This window comes from Neovison vison, chromosome 2, assembly GCF_020171115.1.
Source record: "Neovison vison isolate M4711 chromosome 2, ASM_NN_V1, whole genome shotgun sequence".
Taxonomy (NCBI): Eukaryota; Metazoa; Chordata; class Mammalia; order Carnivora; family Mustelidae; genus Neogale; species Neogale vison.
The window spans coordinates 124,402,173-124,426,198 of NC_058092.1; positions in this window are offsets into that span (position 1 = coordinate 124,402,173).

Consider the following 24,026-nt stretch of genomic DNA (forward strand, 5'->3'; position numbering starts at 1 on the left):
GAAGGGTTTGACACAGCTCCAAGAAGGAAGTTTCCCGTGTTGAGATGAGAGGTGTTCTGTTTGGTGCTTCAGTAAAGCCCCATATGCTGGTCTTCGAACCTAGGCCTCTGAAAAATGACACCTGGAAACCAAAGCAAGAGTTCAAATTGGGGCCTAGGGGCCTGTCCGGGTCAATCTTCTTTCTCTCAGGACATCTGCCTGCCTGTCTGCGTGGAGGTAGTTGCTCAACTTGTTTCAGAATGCCCCTGTTTGTCCAGGGAGGCTTACAGTAGTGGGATGTCCTCAGGGGCCTTGAGGTTTCTCCTATTCTGTAGGGTTGTGGCCAATGGAATGGGCAAAGTTTCCTAGGAGAGAGCAGCCACCGTCCTGTGTTGTGGCTCCAGAAAACCCAGCCTGGAGGTTGTGTGGGCCAGGCCTATGGGAACAGACATCCAAAAACACAAACTCAGCTCAGGTTAGGGGCCGAAGTTATGGCAGGACTGATCTACAGTCCATGACGGGATCTTCTCAGGATATGAAAGGAGGGCGACTGGGAGGTGGTCGCTCAGGCTTTTGATTCTGGATGTTATGTCCATGATGGTCATTTAATGTAGGGGTGTCCTCATGAGCTGAGGAAGAGTATTCCCTCTCTGGTTATTTGCCCTGCTCCATAGAATTTAGGGTCATTCGGTGGGAAGGTAGGAGTCCTGTTTTCTGCCTCAGGTGTCCCCCCACTAGAGGGATTCAGGGGTGCAGCAATGGGTACTGACAACTGGAATACCTGCTTAGGCCTGGAGGCCTATGGTCATGGCAAGCCCCATATGCAGGCTCTTGGTCCAGCCCCTAAGATGTGTTACTTTAATACGGGACTCACGCTGAGGGTCACAATGCTTGTCTGTGCCCAAGGCGGCCCTCAGACACTGGTGTGACCTCACGGAACAGGCAGGTTTCTCCTACACTGAACGTTGGACAACATGCCAACCACAAGGTTTCTTGCCATGGGGAAGGAGGAATACTGATTTCTGCATCACGTTCACACCTGGGCAGTGATTGGAAATAAGGTCTAGGTTCTGAAGCCTGAAAACCGAGGTTGGGAACAGATGACGACCTAATGCCATGGCAGGTCCAATGTGTTCACTTTGGTGCCAGAGGTCTGGGTGTCATTTGGGAACTCTGGTCTCAGGCTGTGCCAGACTGGGCATTAGTCCTCAAGGTAGGCTGCATAATTGGGGTACAGTAGAGTGTCATGCATTAGATAATCAGGGTCCCTTGAGACGGTAAACAGTCATCTTCCCTTCTCCCCCAAGACACTAAACTCTTGGGATCTGGGCAGAATGCCCAGAGACGAAGAATCTCCCATGGCACTGTGAAGCTTCCCCTACATTTTGCAACCGTCCTATACACACAATCCAGAGAGAAAAGCCTGCCCTACCACCTGCATGACACTTTAATTTCGGTACTCTTTGAGCTCCACACAGGGCCTGCAGTTCAGGAGTGTGAGCACCTCGGCTTTCACCCTAACCCTAGTTTGTGTTTGAAGATTTCTGTACCCAAAGCCCTGGCCCACAAGTCCTCCAGGATGGGGCCTCTGTTGCCATAACTGACGAGTGAGCCTACCCTTCTGCAGGAAACCCTGCCATTCACGGTGCCCAAACCCTGAAGCTTAGGAACAAAGTACAAAGCCCCTGATCCCAGCTGAATTTTGAAGAATGCCCTGACCCTAACGCACATTCTGACACACAATGAGCACCTGACTCCTGGAAGACATCCAAGTCAAAGGCCCTGAGACAGAAGATTGAACCTGACATGCCTCTAGGATTTCATCAATACCCTAGTTGAGATTTTCAGGCGCCTTTCCCCAGAGGCCTTTTCTCCAGTACGACCTTATATTCCAACATGTGGTCCTTGCGCCACACTACAGAACCCCTCCTGTCCCCAGAAGCATTCCTTGCTGTTGATAGCTGTGTCCAAGACTCAATGTAGGAGAAACCTGCATGGCCCCCTGACCACCCCAACATTCTAACGTCTCCCTGGATACCAACCAGCATTGTGATCCAACAGCTTGAAACTCCATGTCAACTCAGGCCGCTTGGAACTTTGCCCCAGAGGCACCAGATAGACCCTGTCATGTTCCTCAGCTCCAATGGTCAATGGAGTTGTGCTTTCCAGGCATCCATGAGGGAGAGCTCTGAGACGCAAACTTTCCCTATGGGGGACCCTGGAGCAAACAAACCAGACTCCGCCTGCCCAATAGAAGGAAATCTTGCTGTTTGGAGCATCTCACAAGCCCCACAGTGGGAAATTCTCCATGGACTCTTGACGCGCCCCCTCCCCAATTGGCGGTCATCATAGACACCAACTCCAGTGTGAGCAAACATATGTCATCCATCCTTACTCAGGTGCTGGATATCTCAAATCAGCCGCGGCACTGGAACTGCCTTCTGCTAATCAAAGAAGTTAACCTTAGCTTGTGTTTACAATTCCATCCTCACCCTCCATGTCCCCAAGACCTCTTGATAGGGAATTCTTGAGCCACAACACAGCATTCTGCCTGCCCCACAGAAGAAGTGCCTGGTGAGTCTGCACAGAAAACCCACATGAGGATCCACCTGCATGGCCCTAGACGGCACCATAATATCATAGGCCGCCATGGGCACTGAGGCTCTGTCTGACACAGCCTGGGCCATGACCTACAGACAGCCACTTATACAGAGAACCGCATATACTGCAGGAGCGACCTGCCGTGGCATGCAGCCGTCACACCTAATCAACCTGGATATTCAGGCATCTCTCCACAGACCGTAGCTCAAACTCCTGCTTATGGGGGAACCTGAAGCCCAGGTGAACTTCTCCTTCCCGATGGCAGGAAAACTGGCTCTTGAGATGGGTGTCCAACCCTCAGAGTTGGAACCACCTGCATGGGGCATAAGACCACAGTCACTCATGGGAGCCGCCCTGGGCACAAACAGGCATTGTGGCCCTCAGCATGACCCTGCTTTCAAACAAAACCCTTGGTAGCTGGACCAAGAGCCTGCAGAGTGGGCCTCCCAGGTTCCTAGCGCCAAATCCTCACTGTCTTCCATTATTTCCAGGCTCCCACCTAGAACCTATCTCTGGTATCCCTCTTTTGGGGGTCCTCTGAGCTGGAAAACAGCAGTCTTCCCTTCCCCCAGAGAAACCAAACTCTTGGTATCTGAGCAGAATCCCCAGAGACAAAAAATCTCTCATGGCCCCATGATCCACCACTATATTTTGTGACCGTCCTGGACACACAATCGAGACAGAAAAGCCTGCACTACTGCCTCCATGACACCTTAATTTCAGTACTCTGTGAGTTGCCCCCAGGGCCTGCCGATCGGGAGTGTGGTCAACACAGCCCTAAACCTAACCCTAGTTTGTTAGGATTTCTGTCCCCAAAGCCCTGGCCCACATGCCCTCCAGGATGGGGCCTCTGTTGCCACATCTGACGACTGAGCCTACACTCCCCAAGGAAACTCTGCCCTTCATGGTTACCCAAACCCTGAAGCTTAGGAGCAAAGTACAATGTCCCTGAGCCCAGCTCAATTTTGAAGAATGCCCTGGCCCTAATGCACATTCTGATACACAGTGATCCCCTGCCTCCAAGCAGACATCCAAGTAAAAGTCCCTGAGTCAGAAGATTGAACCTGACATGCATCTAGGTCTTCATCGATACCTGAGCTTAGGTTTTCAGGTGACTGTACACATCGGCCTGTTCCCCAATACCAACTTATATTCCAACATGTGGTCCCTGAGCCACACTAAAGAATCCCTCCTTTCCCTAGAAGGATACCTTGCTCTTGGTAGCTGTGTCCCAGACACAGTGTAGGAGAATCCTGTATGGCCCTCTGACCAACCAACATTCTAATTTCTCCATGTATAACAACCACCATTGCGATCCAACAGCATGAAACTCCATGTCAACTCAGGCTGCTTGGAACTTATCACCAGAGCCACCAGATCGAACCTTCCATGTTACTCAGCTGAAATGGACCATGGAGGGGTGCTTTCCAGGCATCCATATGGGAGAGCTCTGCTACCCAAACTTTCCATATGGGGTACGGTGGAGCAAAAAAACCAGGCTCGCCCTGTCCAGTAGAAGGAAACCTTACTGTTTGGAGCATCTCACAAGTCACAGCATGGTAAATCCTCCATGGCCTCTTGCAACACCTCTCCATTTGTCAGTCATCACAGACACAACCTACAGTGTGAGCAAACATCTGACATCTGCCCTTACTCAGGTGCTGGATAGCTAGAATCAGCCACTGCACACTGGAACTGCCTTCCACTTGGCAGTGAATTTAACTGTAGTATGTGTTTACCATTCCATCCTCACCCTCCTGGTCCACAAGCCCTCTTGATAGGGAATTCTGGAGCCACAAGGCAGCATTCTGCCTGCCCCACAGAAAGAAGAAATGCCTGGGGAGTCTTCCCAGAAAATCCACATTGAGCATCCACCTGCATGGCCCTCGATGGCACCTTAGTATCATAGGACGCCATGGGCACTCAGGCTCTGTCTGACACAGCCTGAGCCATGACCTCCAATCAGCCATGCAGACATTGGACCCCATATCCTGCAGGTGGGACCTGTTGTGGCCAGAAGCCGCACTTCTACTCAACCTGAATATTCAGGAATCTCTCCCCAGACCATAGCTCAAATCCTTGCCTATGGGGGAACTTGAAGCCCAGGAGTACTCCTCCTTCCTGATGGCAGAAAACCTGGCCGTTGGGATGGGTATCCAACCCTCACAGTGGGAACGAGCTGCATGGCCCATGAGACCATGGCCACTCATGGGAGTGGCCTTGGGCACAAACATGCATTGTGACCCTAATCCTGAGCATGCTTTTAAGCAAGCCCTCTCAGTTGCACCACCTGGATCCCGAATTGCAGGCCTGGAAGGCCCCTTGTCCCAAATCCTACCCTTGATGGGATATTCCAGGTGCCCAGACCCAGAACCCTTCTCTGTAATCCCTGTGTTGTGGTAACCCTAAGATGGAAAACAGCACTCTTCACTTCCCCGAATATGCCACCAAACTATTGGGTGCTGCTAGGATCCTTAGAGAGGAAAAATCTCCCATGTACCCATGAGACAACTTCTGAATTCCGAGGCCATTTGGGACACACAATCCAGATATAAAAGCCTGTGCTAACGCCTCCAAGTCACCCTATTTACAGTTTCTGTCGAGCTCCCCTCTAGGGGCAGGTTTCTGTCCCCAAAGGCCTGAACCAAGGACAGTGATCAACTGTGATTGACTCGCCACTAACCATAATATTGGACCTGTGATCGGCTCGCCACTAACCATAACCCCAGTTTGTCTTTGCAGACTTCTCTCCCAAACCATGTCCCACATGCCCCCAGGATCTGGTCTTTGGGGCCTCACCACAGGACTGGGCCTGCCATCCCCAAGGAAACTGTGCCCATCACAGTTGCCCAAACCCTCCAGATTAGGAGAAACCTGCAAGGCCACTGAGCCTACCCCAAAATTGGAAGCTACATTGGATGCAAATGTGCAGTCTGAAACACCCTGATCCCCTACATCCAGACAGACACCCAAGTCAAATTTCGTGGGTCAGAATATTGAACCCTAGGGCCTCTTTGGAAACTTTCATTAGTATTTCATGAATCTGTCCTCAGAGGCCTGTTCTGTAATACCAACTTATGATACATCATATTGTTCCTGAGCAACACAACAGAACAATTCCTGTCCCCAGAAGGAAAGCGTCATGTTCCTCAGCTGCAATGGTCAATGGAGGCGTGCTTTCCATGCATCCATGTGGGAGAGCTCTACTACAAAAACTTTCCACACTGGGGACACTAGAGCAAACAAACCAGACTGCCCTGTCTGGTAGAAGGAAACCTTGATGTTTGAAGCATCTCACTAGCCCCAGCGTGGGAAATCCTTCATGGCCTCTTGATGCCACTCCTCCATTTGTAGGTCATCATAGACACAAACTCCAGCATGTGCAAACATTTGACATCTGCCCTTACTCAATCGCTGGATATTCAAATCAAACGCTGCACACTGGAACTGCCTTTCACTTGACACTGAATTTAACCATAGCTTGGGTTTAAAATTCCATCTTCAACCTACCTGTCTGTAAGTCCACTTGATAGGGAATTCTGTAGCCACAATGCAGCATTCTATCTTCCCCATAGAAAGAAAAGGGCCTGGTGAGTCTGCCAAGAAACTCCACATGAGGATCAATATGCTCGGCCCTCGTGGGAAGCACAAGGTATAGGCTACCCTGGGCACTAGTGTGTCTGACAGAGCCTGAGCCAAGACCTAGTGTCAGCCACTATGAGAGTGGGGCCAATATCCAGTATGTGAGACTGGCCATGACCCAAGTCTCTCTTCTCTACCCATCCTTGTTATTCAGGCATCTGTCCCCAGACCTTTGTTGTAATCCCTGCCAATGGGGGAAACTGAAGCACAAATGAGAACTCCTCCTTCCCCACGGCAGGAATCCTGGCTGTTGGGATGGGTGTCCAACCCTCAGAAATGGAGCCAGCTGCATGGCCAATGAAAACACGCGCACACATGAGGGCCGCCCTGGGCACAAGCAGGCATTGTGACCCTCAGACTGAGCATGCTTTCAAACAAGCCCTCTCAGTGGAACCACCAGAATCCTGCAATGCACGCTTGGTACACCCTTAGGAACAGGCACCCAGACCGAAAGCCCGTCTTTGGAATCCCCTTTTTGGGGCACTCTGAAGATGGAAAACGGCACTGTTCCCTTCCCAAGAAAGCCACCAAACTATTGGGAGTGGCCAGGATCCTTACATAGGAATAATCTCCCATGGACCCATGAGACCACACCTGCATTCCGAGGCCATCCTGGACACAGAATTAGATACAAAAGCCTGTGCTACTGCCTTCGAGTCACCTGGTTTACTGTTCCTGATGTGCTGCCCTCCAGGTGTGCATTGGACCTGGGATCCCCTCACCACTAACACTAACCCGAGTTTGTGTTTGCAGACTTCTCGCCCAAAATCATGCTTCACATGCCCTCCAGGTTGTGGTATCTGGAGCCACACCACAGGACTGTGCCTGCCATCCCAAAAGAAACTGCCTGTCGGAGCTGACCAAGCACTGCCTATAAGGAGAAATCTGCAAGGCCCCTGAGCCCACCCAAATATAGGAGGCAGATCTGGAAGCAAATGTACAGTCTGAAATACCCTGATCACCTACCTACAGGCAGACACCCAAGTTAATGGTCCAGAGTCAGAGATTGAACCTGACAAGCCCCTAGGACCTCATTGGAACCATAGATTAGGTTTTAAGGCATCTGTCCTCAGACGTCTGTTTTGGAATATCAACATATGATAAAACTTGTGGTCCCTGAGCCACACAACAGAACATCCCCTCTCCCCAGAAGGAAACCGTGCTCTTTGGTGTCAAAGATGCAGGTTAGGAGAATCCTGCATGGCCCTTTAGGCAGCAGCACATTCAAAGATCTTCCTGGTAACAAACCAGCATTTGACCCATCTGCAAGAGATTCCATGTCACTCAAGGCCTTGGTACTTTGCCCCAGAGCCACCAGAACGAACCTGCCATATTCCTCATTTCAATCGTCAATGGAGGTGTGCTTTCCAGGCATCCATGTGGCAGAGCTCTGTTATCTAAACTTATCACATGGGGTACCATCGAGCAAACAACTCAGACTCCACCTGTCCTGTAGAAGGAAACCTGGCTGTTAGGACATCTCACAAGCCCCAGCATAGGAAATCCTCCACGGCCTCTTGACGCCTCCCCTCCTTTTGTCGGTCATCATAGACATAAACTCCAGTGTGAGCAAACATCTGACATCCGCCCTTAATCAGGTTTTGGATATCACTAATAAACTGCTACATATTGGGACTGCCTTTCACATGGAATTGAATTTAACCATAGCTTGTGTTTACAAGTCCATCCTCAACTTCCTGGTCCCAAGGCACTCTTGATTGGGAAATCTGGAACCAGAACACAGCATTCTGAATTCGCCATAAAAAGAAGAAGTTTCTGGTGAGTCTGCCCAGAAACACCACATGAGGATCCATCTTCTCTTCCCTCAATGGAACCCCAATTTATAGGCTGCCCTGGCCACTAGTGCTGTGTCTGACAGAGCCTGAGTCTCGTCCTAGTGTCAGCCACTGAGAGAGCGTGTCCATATCCTGCATATGAGACCAGCCATCGTCCAATTCCGTCATCTCTACCCATCCTTTGTATTCAGGCATCTGTCCCCAGACCTTTGTTAGATTCCCTGCCAATGGGGGAACCTAAAGCACAATAGAGAAATCCTCCTTCCCCAGGGCAGGAATCCTGGCTGTTCAGATGGTTGTCCAACTCTCAGAGTGGGAACCAGCTGCATGGCAATGAGACCATGCCCACTTATGAGGGCCTCCCTGGGCACAAACAGGCATTGTGTCCCTCAGCCTGAGCATGCTTTCAAGAAGCACTCTCATGTGCACCACAAGGATCCTGCATTCCAGTGCTGTATGCCCTTAGGCCCAAATCCTAACACTTGGTAGGATTTCCAGGCACCCAGGCCCAGTTCCCATCTCTGGAATCCCTGTTTTGGGGCACCACTTGGATGGAAAACAGCACTCTTCCCTTCCTTGAAGAAGCCACCAAACTATTGGCATCCCCCAGAATCCTCAGAGAGGAAAAATCTCCCATGGAGCCATGAGACCACACCTGCATTTCGAGGCCATCCTGGACACACAATCCATATATAAAATCCTGTGCAACCATCTTTGAGTCACCCTAATTATAGTTTCTGATGAGCTTCCGTCCAGGTCTAAGCTTTGGGCCTGGGATCACCTTGCCACTAACCCTAACCTGAATTTGTGTTTTCAGACTTCTCTTCATAACCATGGCTCACATGCCATCTAGGATTAGGTCTCTGGAACCACACCACAGGATTTTGCTTGCCATCCCCAAGGAAATTTTGCCTGTTACAGTTGCACAAACCCTCCACATGAGGAGAAACCTGCAAGGCCCCTGAGCCCACCCCAATATTGGAAGCTGTTCTGGATGCAAATGCAGTCTCAAACACACTGATTACCTACATCCAAGCCGACACCAAGTTAATGGTACTCAGTCAGAAGATTGAAACTGACATCCCCCTAGGACCTCATTGGAACCCTAGATTAGGTTCTCAGGCATCTGTCTTCAGAGGCCTGTTCTGGAATAACATATGATACAACATCTATCCCTAAGCCACTCAACAGAACTTCTCCTGTCTCCAGAAGGAAACCGTGTTTTCGACCTGTGTCAGAACCTCAGGGTACGAGAAAACTGCATGACCCCTTAGCGACCAGAACACTGTAAGATTTCCCTGATGACAAGCCAGCATTGTGACCCATCTGCAAGAGATTCCTTGTAAACTTAAGGCCTTGGTACTTCTCCCCAGAGCCACCAGAAGGATCCTGCCATGTTCCTCAGGTGCAATGGTCAATGGAGGTGTTTTCCAGACATCCATCCGGGCGAACTCTATTACCTAACTTAACACATGGGGGACCCTGGAGCAAACAAACCAGACTCCACTTGTCCAGTAGAAGGAAACCTTGCTGTTTGGAGCATCTCACAAGCCCCAGCATTGGAAATCCTCCATGGACTCTTGACACCACCTCTCCATTTGTTGGACATTATAGACACAGACTCCATTGTGAACAAACATCTGACATCCACCCTTACTCAGTTGCTGGATATCTTGAAGAAGCTGCTACAGATGGGGACAGCCTTCCACTTGGCATTGAATTTAACCGTAGCTTATGTTTACAATTCCATTCTCACCCTACTGGTCCCCAAGCCCTCTGGATAGGGAATTCTAGAGTGACAACACAGCATTCCGTCTTCCCCATAGAAATAAGAAGTGCCTGGTGAGTCTGCCCAGCAAACCCACATGAGGTAGAATCTGTGAGGCCCTCAAGGGAACCCCGATTTATAGACTGCCCTGGCCTCTCATGTACTGCCTGTCAGAGCCTGAGCCCCGACCTAGTGTCAGCAACCCAGAGAGTGGGACACATATCTAGCATGTGGGACTGAACATGGCCTTACTCCATCATCTCTATCATCTTTGATATTCAGGCAACCAATCCCAGACCTTTGCTGGAATTCCTGCCAATGGGGCAACCTGAAGCACAACAGAGAACTCCTCCTTTTCCATGGCAGGAATCCTCACTCTTGCTTTTGGTGTCCAACTCTCAGAGTTGGAGCCAGCTGCATGGTCAATGAGACCACACCCATGTATCAGGGCTGCCTAGGGCACAAACAGCATAGTATCCCTCAGTCTGAGCATACTTTCAAACAAGCCCTCTCAGATGCACCACCAGTATACAGAATTGCAGGCCTCGTATGCCCCTAGTCTGAAATCCTAACCCTTTGTGGGAATTTCCAGGTGCCCATACCCAGAGCCCGTCTCTGAAATCCCTGTTCTGGGGCACCCTTAAGATGGAAAAGAGTACTCTTCCCTTCCTTGAAAAATTCACCAAACTATTGGGAGCCGCGAGGATCCTTAGAGTGGAAAAATCTCCCAAGGACCCATGAGACCACAATTGCATTCTGAGGCCATTCTGGACACACAATCCAGATAAAAAAAAGCTTGTGCTACTGCCTTCGAGTTGCCCTAATTACAGTTCCTGATGAGCTTCCCTCCAGGTCTACGCATTGGGATTGTGATCATGTCGCCACTATCCTTAACCCGACTTTGTGTTTGCATAATTCTCTCCATAACCATGGCTCACATGCCATCCAGGGTGGGATCTCTGGAATCACACCACAGCAGTGTGAGTGCCATCCCCTAGGAAACTGTGCACGTCACAGTTTCCCAACCCTCCAGATTAGGCCCCTGAGCACATTGGGGGCCGCTCTGGATGCAAATGCACAGTCTGAAACACTCTGATCACCTACATCTAGGCAGACACCCAAGTCAACTGTCCTGAGTCTGAAGATTCAACCTGACTTGACCCTAGGAATTCACTGGAACCCTAGATTAGGTTTTCAGGCATCTGTCCTCAGATGACTGTTCTGAAATACGAACCTATGATACAACATGTGGTCCCTAAGCCACTACAACACTACCTCTCCTGTCCCCAGAAGGGGTCACAGCTCCTCAACCTGTGTTAAACCCTCAGAGTAGGAGAACCCTGCATGGCACCTTAGCCACCAGCACATTCTAAGAACTCCCTGGTAACAAACCAGCATTGTGACCCAACTGCAAGAGATTCCATATCCAATCAAGGCCTTGTTACTCCACCCCAGAGCAAACAGAAGGAACCTGCCATGTTCCTCAGCTGCAATAGTCATTGGGGGTGTGCTTTTCAGGCATCCATGCAGAAGAGCTCTGCTATGCAAACTTTCCACATGTTTGCTCCAGGGATCCTGGAGCAAACAATGCAGACTCCACCTGTCAGTAGAAAAAACAACCTTGCTGTTTGGAGCATCTCACAAGCATCAGCGTGGGGAATCCTCCATGGCCTCTTGATGCCACTTCTCCATTTGTCGGTCGACATAGACAAAAACTCCAGTGTGAGCAAACATCATTCTTCCGCCCTTACTCAGGTGCTGGATATCTCGATCATTGGCCATCATAGATACAAACTCCAGCATGAGCAGACATCTGACCTTGCCCCTACTCAGGTGCTGGAGATCTCAAAAAAAACGTTGCACATTGGAACAGCCATGTGCTAGGCACTGAGCTTAAATATAGCTTGTTTATTCAGACTTCTGTCCTCACAATCCTTGCCTGTAATCCCACCATATTGGGAATTTGCAATCCAAAATGCAGCCTTATGCCTGCCCACCAGAAAGAAGAAGGGCCCTATGGCTCTGTGCAGAAAACCCACATGAGGATCCACTTGCACGGCCCTCTATGGCACCCCAATATCATAGGACCCCCTGTGCACTAATGTTCTGTCTGACACAGCCCGAGCCCCGACCTCCTGGAAGCCACACAGGTAGCAGGCCCCATATCCTACAGGTGTTACCTGCCTTGACATGGGTCCTTCATCTCAAACAAACCTGGGTATTCAGGTACCTGTTCCAGAACAGAGCTTAATTCCTGCCCATGGGGGACCCTGAAGTGCAAAAGAGTACTCCTCCTTCCCCCTGGAAGTAAAACTAAATGTTGAGTTGGTAGTCAAACCTTCAGATTGGGATCCAGGTGCATGGAACAAGAGACAGCACCCACTCAGGATGGGCTCCTGGGCACAAAGAGGCATTGTGACCCTAAACCTGAGACCTATTTCCAACAAGCAACCACGGGAGCTGGACCAGGACCCCACAGAACGGGCCTGCAATGCCCCTAGGCCCAAATCCTATGCCTTGGTGGGGCTACCCAGGCACCATGACCCAGAACCCATCCCTGGAATCAATGTTTTCACAGGAACCCTGACACGGTAAAACACGATCTCCCCAGTAAGACACCAAACTCTTGGGTGCTGGGAAGAATCCCCAGAGAGGAAGAAACTCCCATGAATACATGAGGACACCCCTCCATTCTGTGGCCATCCTAAACACAATCCAGACAGAAAAGCCTGTGCTCCTGCCTCCCAACTGCCCGAATGTCAAATCCCGAGGAGCTGCCCTCAGGGTCTGCAGATCGGGAATGCTGTCACCTCTCCCCTAACTCTTACCTGATTTTGTGTCTGAAGATTTTTTTCTCAGAGCCCTGAACCACATGCCCTCCAGTATGGGACCTCCAGAAACACAGCACATCACTGGGCCTGCTCTCTGGAGGAAACTATTCCCGTCTCAGTTGCCCAAATCCTCCAGATCAGGAGAAACCTGCAAGGACCCTGAGCCCACCCCAATTTCAGAGGCTGCTCTAGAAAATAATGTACAGTCTGACACAGCCTCAGGACCTACCTCCAGAAAGACACACACGTCAATGGTGGTGAGTCCCAAGATTGAATCTGCCATGCCCCTAGGACCTCATCAGAAACCTAGCTTAGGTTTTCAGGCCTCTGTCCCCAGAGGCCTACACTGGAACACCAATATATGGTCCAACCTGTGGTCCCTGAGCCATATAAAAGAACCTCTCCTGTCCCAGGAAAGAAACCCGTCTCCTGGGAACTGGGTCTAACCCTCAAGATAAAAGATTTGCATGGCTCCAGGGCCTCTGCCACATTATTTTTTTTATTTTTTATTTTTTATAAACATATAATATATTTTTATCCCCAGGGGTACAGGTCTGTGAATTGCCAGGTTTACACACTTCACAGCACTCACCAAAGCACATACCCTCCCCAATGTCCATAACCCCACCCCCGTTCTACCAACACCCCTCCCCGCAGCAACCCTCAGTTTGTTTTGTGAGATTAAGAGTCACTTATGGTTTGTCTCCCTCCCAATCCCATCTTGTTTTATTTATTCTTCTCCTACCCCCTTAAGCCCCCATGTTGCATCACCACTTCCTCATATCAGGGAGATCATATGATAGTTGTCTTTCTCTGCTTGACTTATTTCGCTAAGCATGATATGCTCTAGTTCCATCCACGTCGTCGCAAATGTCTCTGCCACATTCTAAGGTCTCCCTGGGCACAAAGCAGCATTGGGACCCTTTAGCCTGAGAACTTCTGTCAACTCTGATCACTTGGAACTTGGAACCAGAGACAGCGGTTCAAGCCTACCCTGTTCCTCAGCTGTAATGGTAATGTGACATGTGCTTCCCAGGCCTCCATTCAGAGAGCTCTGCTATCAAATCTTTCCATATGGGAGACCCTGGAGCCCTCAAAGCGGACTTCCCCTGTCCCGCAGTTGGACACCTTGATCTTTGGACCAACTCACAAGCTCCAGCTTGGGAAAACCTCCAAGGCTTCTCAAGGCCACCCACCATTCATTGGCCATCATGGATACAAACTCCAGTGTGAGCAGACATCTGACCCTAGCGCATACTCAGGTGCTGGAGATCTAGAAACAACCGCTGCACATTGGAAGGGCTTTGTGCTCGGCACTGAGCTTATCGATGGATTGAGTTTACAGAATTCCGTCCTCACACTCCTCGCCATTATGCCCTCCATATTAAGAATTCTGGAGCCACAACGCATTCTTCTACCTGCCCACCAGAAAGAAGTGCCCTATAGGTCTGCACAGAAACCCCACATGAGGATCCAGCTGCACTGCTCTCAATGGCACCTCATTATCATAGTCTGCCCTCTGCACGAATGATCTGTCTGACACAGCTCAAGCCCCGACCTCCTGTCAGCCACCCAGAGAGCAGGCCTCATATTCTGCAAGTGGGTCCAGCCTTGGCCCGAGGCTGTGATCGCGAACCAACCTGTGTATTCAGGTACCTGTCCCAGAACATAGCTCAAATTCCTGCCCATGGGGGACCCTCAAGCATAAAAGAGTACTCCTTCTTCACAATGGCAGAAAAAATGAATGTTGAGATGGCTGTCCAACCCTCAGAGCGGGAGCCAGGTGCATGGCCCATGAGACCACCCCCACTCAGGATGGGCAGCTGGACACAAACAGGCATTTTGACCCTCAGCCCGAGACCCCTTTCCAACAAGCCTCCTTGGGAGCTGGACCAGGAGCCCACAGAGTGGTCCTGTCATGCCCCTAGGCCCATAACTTAAGCCTTGGTGGGGTTGTCCTGGCGCCCGGACCCAGAACCCATCTCTGGAATGCCTATTTGAATGGGACTTATGAGATGGAAAACCATGTTCTCCCCTTTCCCCAGAAAGACACCAAACTCTTGGGTCCTGGGCAGAATCCCTAGAGAGGTAGAATCTCCCATGGACCCATGAGGCCACCCCTCCATTCCGTGGCCATCCCAGACACACAATCCAGACAGGAATGTCTGTGCTCTTGCCCCCAAGCCTCCCAAATTTCAAATCCTGAGCAGCTGCTCACAGTGTCTGCAGATCGGGACTGCCATCACCCCACCCCTAAGTATTACCCGTGTTTGTGTCTGAAAACTTTGGTACCAAAGCCCTTACCCATAAGCCATCCAATATGGGGCCTCCAGAACCACACCACATCACTGGGCCAGCTGTCCTAAGGAAACTCTGCCCATCTCAGTTTCCCAAACCCTCCAGATTAGGATAAAATTGTAAGGCCTCTAAGGCCACCCCAATTTCATAGGCCACTCTGGAAAAAATGCACAGTCTGACACAGCCTCAGAACATACGTCCAGGAAGATATACAGGTCAATGGAAAGAGATGAATGCCCTAAGACCACGGAGGGTCCAATGGGCTGGGTGTGCGGCCAGCTGTCTCAGTGTCTCTCAGAAGGTCTGGGATCAGGCTATGTAAGACAGAGCATTAATGCTTAGGGTAGCCTATGCAATTGGGGTGTTGCTGAGGGCCGTGCAGGTTGATCCTCATTTGGGGTTTCTGGGCAACGCCATAGACAATGTATTTCTTCTGGTGGGCAGGCAGAGTGCTTCGTTTTGGACCCAGTAATCCTAATCAGGAAGGCTTGTGGTTCAGGAGTGTGAGGATGGAACTCTGTAAACACAAGCTAGGGTGAGGTTTGGGGCCAAGGGCACGGCAGGCCCACTCTGCAGAGGCTGAATTGAGTTTTCCTGCATCTGAAGTCAGGGTGATGATCAGACGTTGGCTGAGGCTGGAGCTTGTGTCCATGATGGCCCCTTCAAGAGGCAGGGGCCTCATGAGGTTAAGGAGGTTTTCCCATGTTGAGTTTTTGATTTGCTCCAAGACACAAGGTTTCCTTCTATGGGACAGTCGAGTCCTGTTGGATGGCTCCATGACATCCCATATGGAAGGACTAGAGAACGGGGTTCAAAGGATGGATGCCTGTACAGCATACCTCGCATTTCCATTGGCTATTTGCAACAAGACATGTTTGAACTGCTTGCTCTGGGGCGGGATAACCAGGGGGGGCTGAGTTGAAATGGACTTTCCTGAGGATGGGTCATAATGTAGGTTTGTGTCTATGGAGACCTTAGAATGTGCTGGTGGCTCAGGGGCCCTGCAGAATTCGCCTACCTGAAGTGTCTGATACAGCTCCAATAAGAAAGCTCCCCATGTGGACACGAGAGAGGTTCTGTTTGGTACCTCAGAAAAGCCCCAAATGCTGGTCATTGAAACCAGTCCTCTGAGGAGAGACACCTGGAAACCAAAACTAGGGTTCAGATTAGGGCCTAGGGGTCTGTCCGTTTCAATCTTCTGTCTCTGGGGACACTATCTGAGTGTCTAAGTGGAGATAGTTGAGCAGCTAGTGTCTGAGGGCCCCTCTTAGTCCAGGGCGGCCTACACTATCAGAATGGCCTCAGGGGCCTTGGAGGTTTCTAGTAAAATGTAGGGTGATGGTCAAGCGATTCGTCATAGTTAACATGGATTGGACAGGCACAGTCCTTCGGTGTGTCTCCATAGGTCCTATCCTGGAGGGAGTTTTGGTCTGGGCTGTGGGCACAGAAGTCTGAAAGCACAAACTCAGCTTAGGTGTGGCACCGAGGGTATGGCAGGCCGGATCTACTGACTGTGAGGAGAGGTCCTCGGCTTATGAAAGAAGGACGAGTGGGAGGCAGTTCCTTAGGCTTTTGTCTCTGGATGTTGTGTCCAGGAGAGTCGTGAATTTTAGGGTGGCCTCAGGGCTATTGTTGAGTCTCCCTCTCTGGGGATTTGCACAGCTCCCAAGAGTTTTGGGTCATTTTGTGGGAAGGATAGTGTCCTGTTGTCTGGCTCAGGTGTCTCTCCAAGACAGGGATTCCAGAGCAGAGCCCCAGGTACAGGCGACTGGAAAACTCGAACTCTGGTGAGGATTGGGAGCACAGGGGCTTGGCAAGCCCCATATGTGGGCTCTTGGTCCAGGCCCTGAGAGGCCTTACTTCGACATGGGGATCATGCAGAAGGTCACAATGCGAGTTTGTGCCCAAGTCGACACTCAAGTTTGGGCATGGCCTCAGAGGCTATGATGGTTTCTCCTACCCTGAATGTGTGACTTCATGCCAACAGCAAGTTTTACAGTCATGGGGAAGGAGTTCTGATTTGTGCCTCAGGTACCCACCTGTGTGGGGATTTTATATAATGTCTAGGTTCAGATGTCTGAAAACCCAGGTTGGAAAGAGATGACGGCCTAAGGTCATGGCGTGTCAGAAGTGCTGGGTGTGCGGTCACCTGTCTCCTTGTCTGTCCGGACGTCAGGCCTCAGGTTGTGTCAGACAAAGCATATTGCCCGGGGCAGCCTTTCCAATTGAGGTGCAGTCGACGCCGAGCAAGTTGATCCTTATATGGGGTTTCTGGAAAGCCCCAAAGGCAACGTTTTTCCTCTGGTGTGCAGGCAGAGGGCTGCACTGTGGTTCCGGAATTCCCAGTCTGGAGGGCTTGTTTGTCAGGAGTGTGAGGAAAGAAATCTGAAAAAAAAGTTAGCGTTAGGTTTGGGGCCGAGGGCATGGCAGGCCCACTCTGCAGAGGCTGAATCGTGATCTCCTGCATCTGAGGTCACAGCGAGTATCAGACGTTGCCTGAGGCTGGAGTTTGTGTCCATGATGGCCCCTCCCTGAAGGGGATGGGGGCGTCATGAGGCCATGGAGGTTTCCCTACGCTGGGAGTTGTGAGCTGCTCCAAACCTCACGGTTTCCTTTTGAAGGACAGTCGAGTCCTATTGGATGTTTCCATGATGCCCCATATGGAAAGATTCGAGAGCAGGGTCTAAGCATGGATGCCTGTAAACACCACCTCACATTCCCATTGGCTTGTTGGGACAAGGCAGGCTCAATCTGCGGGCTCTTGGGCGAGCTACCTAGAGGGCTGAGTTGAAATGGACTCTCCTGAGGATGGGCGGTAATGTGGGTTGTTGGATATGGAGACCTTGGAATGTGGTGGTGGCTCAGGGTCTTTGCAGGATTCTCTAACCTGAAGGGTTAGACACAGCTCCAACAAAGAAGCTTCCTATGTGGAGACGAGAGGTGTTCTGTTTGGTGCCTCAAGAAAGCCTCATATGCTGGTCTTTGAACCTGGGCCTCTGAGGAATGACACCCGGAATCCAAAGCAAGAGTTCAGATTAGGGCCTAGGGTCTTGTCTAGTTCAATATTCTGTCTCTGTGGACATCTCTCTGTGTGTCTGCGTGGATGTAGTTGCTCAGCTTGTGTCAGAATGTCCCTGTTTGTCCAGGGCAGCTTACAGTAGTGGGATGTTCTTGGGGACCTTGAGGTTTCTCCTATTCTGTAGGATTGTGGTTAATGGAATGGGCACAGTTTCCTAAGAGAGAGCAGGCACTGTTCTGTGGTGTGGCTCCAGAGGACCCAGCCCGGAGCCTGTGTGTGCCAGGGCTGTGGGACAGTCATCCGAAAATACAAACTCGGTTCAGGTTTGGGGCCAAGGATATGGCAGGCTTGATCTACAGTCCATGATGGGATATCCTCTGGATATGAAAGGAGGGCGAGTGGGAGGCAGTCGCTCAGGCTTTTGTCTCTGGATGTTGTGTCCACAATGGCCGTTTATTGTACACGTGCCCTCATATGCAGAGGAAGGTTATTCTTTCTCTGGTGATTTGCCCAGCTCCCTAGCGTTTGGGTCATTCTGTGGGAAGGTAGGAGTTCTGTTTTCTGCCTCAGGTGTCCCCCCCAATAGAGGGATACTAAAGCAGAGCAGTGGGTAATGGCCACTGGAATACCTGGCCTATGGGCATGGCAAACCCTATATACGGGTTCTTGGTCCAGCCACTTAGAGGAGTTACTTGAATACAGGACTCATGCTGAGGGTCACAATGCGTGTCTGTGCCCAAGGTGGCCCTCAAGCACTGGCATGGCCTCACAGACCACACAGGTTCCTCCTACACTGAACGTTGGACAACATGCCAACCACAAGGTTTCTTGCAATGGGGAAGGAAAAAACTCTGATTTCTGCATCATATTCACCCCTGGGTAATGATTGGACATAAGGTCTAGGTATTGAAGCCTGAAAACCAAGGTTGGGAAGAGATGACAACCTAAGGACATGGCGGGTCCAATACGTTCAGTTTGGGGCCAGCTGTCTGGGTGTCATTTGGGATGTCTCCTCTCAGGCTGTGCCAGACAGGGCATTAGACCCATAGTAGGCTGTATAATTGCGGTACAAGTCGATTGGCGTGCATTAGATAATCGTTTGGTGTTTCTCATCAGGACCATAGGGCAAAGATTTTCTTCTTGGGGGCAGGCAGAGTGCTGCATTGTTGCTCCAGAATTCTCAGACTGGAGGGCTTGTGGGCTAGGAGAGTGAGGACGGAAGTCTGAGAACACAAGCGAAGCTTAGGTTTCGGGGCGAGGACACAGCAGGCACACTCTGCAGTGCTGAACTGAGATCTTGTGCATCTGAAGTCAGGGCGAGGATCAGATGTTGTCTCAGGTTGGAGTTTCTGTCCATGATAGCCCCTTCATGAAGAGGGGTGCATTACGAGGCCATGGAGGTTTTCTCACGATGGGAGTTGTGAGATGCTCCAAACTGCAAGGATTTCTTCTGCCCAACAATTAAGACCTGTTGGATGGCTCCAGGACGTCCCATACGGAACGACTCCAGATCAGGGTTCTAAGGATGGATGCCTGGGCAGACAGCCTCATATTCCAATTGTCTCCTAGCGACAAGGCAGGTTTGTTCTGCTGGCTCTGGGGGAGCAACCGAGGGGCCTGAGTTGAAATGGAATCTCCCGAGGATGGGTCATAATGTGGGTTTGTGTCCATGGAGACCTTGGAATGGGGCGGTGGCACCAGGTCCCTGAAGGATTCTTCTAACCAGAGGTTTTGACACAGCTCCAACAAGCAAGTTTATCAGGGGGAGACGAGATTTGTTCTTATTGGTGCCTCAGGAAATGCTGGTATTGGAAAACAGGCCTCTGAGGAAAGATGCCTGGAAACCAAAGCAATGGATCTGATTACGTCCTAGGGGCCTGCCTGGTTCAATCTTCTTCTCTGTGGACATCTGTCGACAGGTCTGAGTGTTAGTTGCTCAGCTGGTGTCAGATCGCCCCTGTTTGTCCCAGGCGGCCTACACTATTGAGATGGCCTTGGTGACCATGGAGGTTTCTCCTAATTTGCAAGGTTTTGGCCAATGGAATGGGAAGAATTCCCTTGGAGAGGGAAGGCACAGTCCTGAGGTGTGGCTCCAGGGACCCAAACATGGAGGGTGTGTGGGCCAGGGCTGTTGCAATAGAAGTCTGAAAACACAAACTCCCCTTAGGATTGGGGACATAGGTATGGCCAGTCCGATCTACAGACCATAAGGATCCCCAGGGATTCCTTCTGTGGGACAGTTGAGACCTGTCGGATGGCTCCAGGACGTCCATTATGGAACGATGCCAGAGCAGCATTCTAAGGATGGAATCTGGGGCAGCCCCCTTGCATTCCAATTATCTACTTGTGATAAGGCAGGTTCAATCGCTGGCTCTGGGGGAGCAACCGAGAAGGCTGAGTTGAAATGGGCTCTCCTGAGGATTAGTCATAATGTGGATTTGTGTCCATGGAGACCTTTGAATGGGGCAGTGGCTCCATATATCTGAAGGGTTCTCCTAACTGGAGGTTTTGACAGAGCTTCAAAGAACAAGTTTCCCATGTGGAGATGAGATCTGTTCTAATTGATACCTCTGGGAACCCACATATGCTGGTATTGGAAACCAGGCCTCTGAGGAGAGATGTCTGGAAACAAAAGCAATGGATCCGATTAGGGCCTAGGTGACTGTCTGGTCCAATTTTCTTCTCTGGGGATATCTGTCTACGGGTCTGAGAGCAGGGATCTAAGGATGGAAGCATGGACAGCTCATCTCACATTCCAATTATCTTCTAGAGACAAGGTAGGTTCAATCTGCTGGCTGTGGGGGAGCAACCGAGTGGGCTGAGTTGAAATGGACTCTCCTGAGGGTGGGTCATAATGTGTGTTTGTGTCCATGGAGAACTTGGAATGGGGCGGTGACTACAGAGCCTTGATGGATTCTCCTAAGTGGAGGTTTTGACATATCCGAAGAGCAAGTTTCCCATTTGGAGAAGACACTTTTTTCTGATTGGTACCTCAGAAAATCCCCATATGCTGGTATGGGAAACAAGGCCTCTGTGGAGAGATGCCTGGAAACCAAAGCAATTGATCCAATTAGGGACTAAGGGCATGTCCGGTTCAATCTTCTTCTCTGGGGACATCTGTGTACCGGTCTGTGTGAAGGTAGTTGCTAAACTTGTGTCAGATCGCCCATGTTTGTCCCGGGTGTCCCACAGTATTGGGATGGCCTTGGAGTCTTTGGAGGCTTCTCCTAATCTGTAGTGTTGCAGCCATTGAAATGGGAAGAATTCCCTTGGAGAAGGCAGGGACAGTTCTGAGGTGTGGCTCCAGGGGCCCCATCCTGGAGTGTGTGTGGGACAGGGATGTGGGGACAGAAGTCTGAAAGCACAAAACAGGCTTAGGTTTGGGGACCTAGGTATGGCAGGCATGATTTAGAGATGGTGAGGAGAACACTTCGTGATGTGAACAAAGGGCGAATGTGAGGCACTTCCTCAAGCTTTTGTCTCTGGATTTTGTGTCAATGATAGCTGTTGAATTTCAAGGTGGCTTCATTGGCCGTGGACGTGTATCCCTCTCTGGCAATTTGGCACGATCCCAAGAGTTAGCGGTCATTCTTTAGGATGGGAGTAGTCCTTTCTGTTTTTTTTTTTTTCCCTCAAGTGTCCCACCAAAAGACGGATTCCAGAGGAGAGCGCTGGGGAGGGGCAACTGGACAACCCGACCTCTGGTTTAGAATGGGGGCCTAGGGACATTGCAAGCCCCATATATTGGCTCCTGGTCCAGCCACTGAGAGGCCTTACTAGAGGACAGGGCTCACGCTGAGTGTCAAAATGCAAGTTTGTTCCCAACCTGGCCCTCAAGCATGGGTGGGACCTCATGGGCCATGCTGGTTTCTCCCAATCTGAACGTTCAACAACATGCCAACCACATGCTTCTTGCCATGTGGAAGGATGAATTCTGATTTCTGCATCATGCTCAACCCTGGGCAGTGATTGAAGATAAGGTCTAGGTTCTGAAGCCTGAAAACCGAGGTTGGGAAGAGATGACGACATAAGGCCATGGTAAGATCCGATGTGCTCAGGTTGTGGTTAGCTGTCTGGGTGTCAGTCGAGAGGTCCGGACACAGGTTGTGTCAGACAGGGCATTAGTGCCCAGTGTAGACTGTATAATTGGGGTATAGTCGAGTGGCATGTAGGTTGATCTTCATTTGGGGTTTCTGGGTAGCCCCATAGGGCAACGTTTTTCTTCTGGGGGGCATGCAGTATGCTGCATTGTGGCTCCGGAATTCCCAACCTGGAGCACTTGTGGGCCAGGAGTGTGAGGATGGAAGTCTGAGAATACAAGCTAGCCTTAAGTTTCAGGGCGAAGGAACGGCACGTACGCTCTGCAGAGCTGAATAGAGATGTCGTGCATCTGAACTCAGGGTGTGGATCAGACTTTGGCTCTGGTTGGAGTTTCTGTCCATGATGGCCTCTTCATGAAGGGGGAGGTTCTCAAGAGGCCATGTAGGTATTCCCATGATGGGAGTTGTGAGATGCTCCAAACAGCAAGGTTTACCTCTATAGGACCCTTGAGAACTGTTGGATGGCTTCTGGAAGTCCCATACGGAATGACTCCAGAGCAGGATTCTAAGGATGGATGCGTGGTATGCCCGCCTCACATTCCAAATATTTCCTAGTGACAAGGCAGGTTCAATCTGCTGGCTCTGGGGGAGAAACCGAGTGGGGTGAGTTGAAATGGACTCTCCTGAGGATGGGTCATATTGTGCATTTGTGTCCATGGAGACCTTGGAATGGGGCAGTGGCACCAGGGCCCTGAAGGATTCTCCAATCCAGAGGTTTTGACAGAGCTCCAAAGATTACATTTCCAATGTGGAGATGAGATTTGTTCTGATGAGTGCCTCTGGAATCCCCCATATGCTAGTATTGGAAACCAGGCCTCTGAGGAGAGATGTCTGGAAACCAAAGCAATGGATACAATTAGGGGCTTAGGGCCTATCTGGTTCAATCTGATTCTCTGGGGCCATAAGTCTACAAGTCATATTGGAGGTAGTTGCTCAACGTGTGTCACATGGGCCCTTTTGTCAGCTCGCCCCTGTTTGTCCCAGGCTGCCTACACTATTGGGATGGCCTCAGGGTCTTTGGAGGTTTCTCCTAATCTGTATGGTTGTGGCCAATGGATTCAGAAGAATTCCCTTGGAGAGAGCAGGCACAGTTCTGAGGTGTGGCTCTAGGGGCCCCATGCTGGAGGGTATGTTGGCCAGGGCTGTAGGGACAAAAGTCTGAAGACACAAACTCGGCTTAAGTTTGGAGACATAGGTATGGCAGGCACAGTCTATAGACCTTGAGGAGAACTCAAAGGGATATGGACAAAGGGCGAGTGTGAGGTGCTTGCTCAGGCTGTTGTCACTGGATTTTGTGTCAACGATGGCTGTGGAATGTCAGAGTTGCCTCATGGGCCATGGACGAATTTCCCTATTGGGGATTTGGCCCGACCCCAAGAGTTTGGGTTCATTCTGTGGGATGGGAGGATTCCTTTCTGTATGCTTGTTTGTTTGTTTGTTTATTGGTTTGTTTGTTTTACCTCAGGTGTCCCACTAAAAGAGGGATTCCAGAGAAGAGCCCTAGGGAGGGGTAACTGGACAACCCGACCCCTAGTTAAGAATGGGGGCATAGGGGCATGGCAAGCCCCATATATGGGCTCTTGTTCCAGCCACTGAGAGGTCTTCCTTGAGGACAGGGCTCCCTCTGAGGGTCACATTGCGTGTTTGTGCCCAACGCGGACCTCAAGCATGGGCGGGGCCACCTGGGGTCGCTGGTTTTACCTATACTGAACATTGGACAACATGCCAACCACAAGGTTTCTTTCCATGGGGAAGGAGGAGTTCTGATTTCTGCATCACGTTTACCCCTGGGCAGTAAGTGGAGATAAGGTTTAGGTTTTGACGCCTTAAAACCCAGGTGTGGAAGAGATGATGACCTAAGGCCATGGCGGGTCCAATGTGCTCAGTGTGCAGCCAGCTGTCTGGGTGGTGGTCGAGAGGTCCGGGCTCAGGCTGTGTCAGACAGGGCATTAGTGCTCAGGGTAGACTGTATATTTTGGGTGCAGTCGAGTT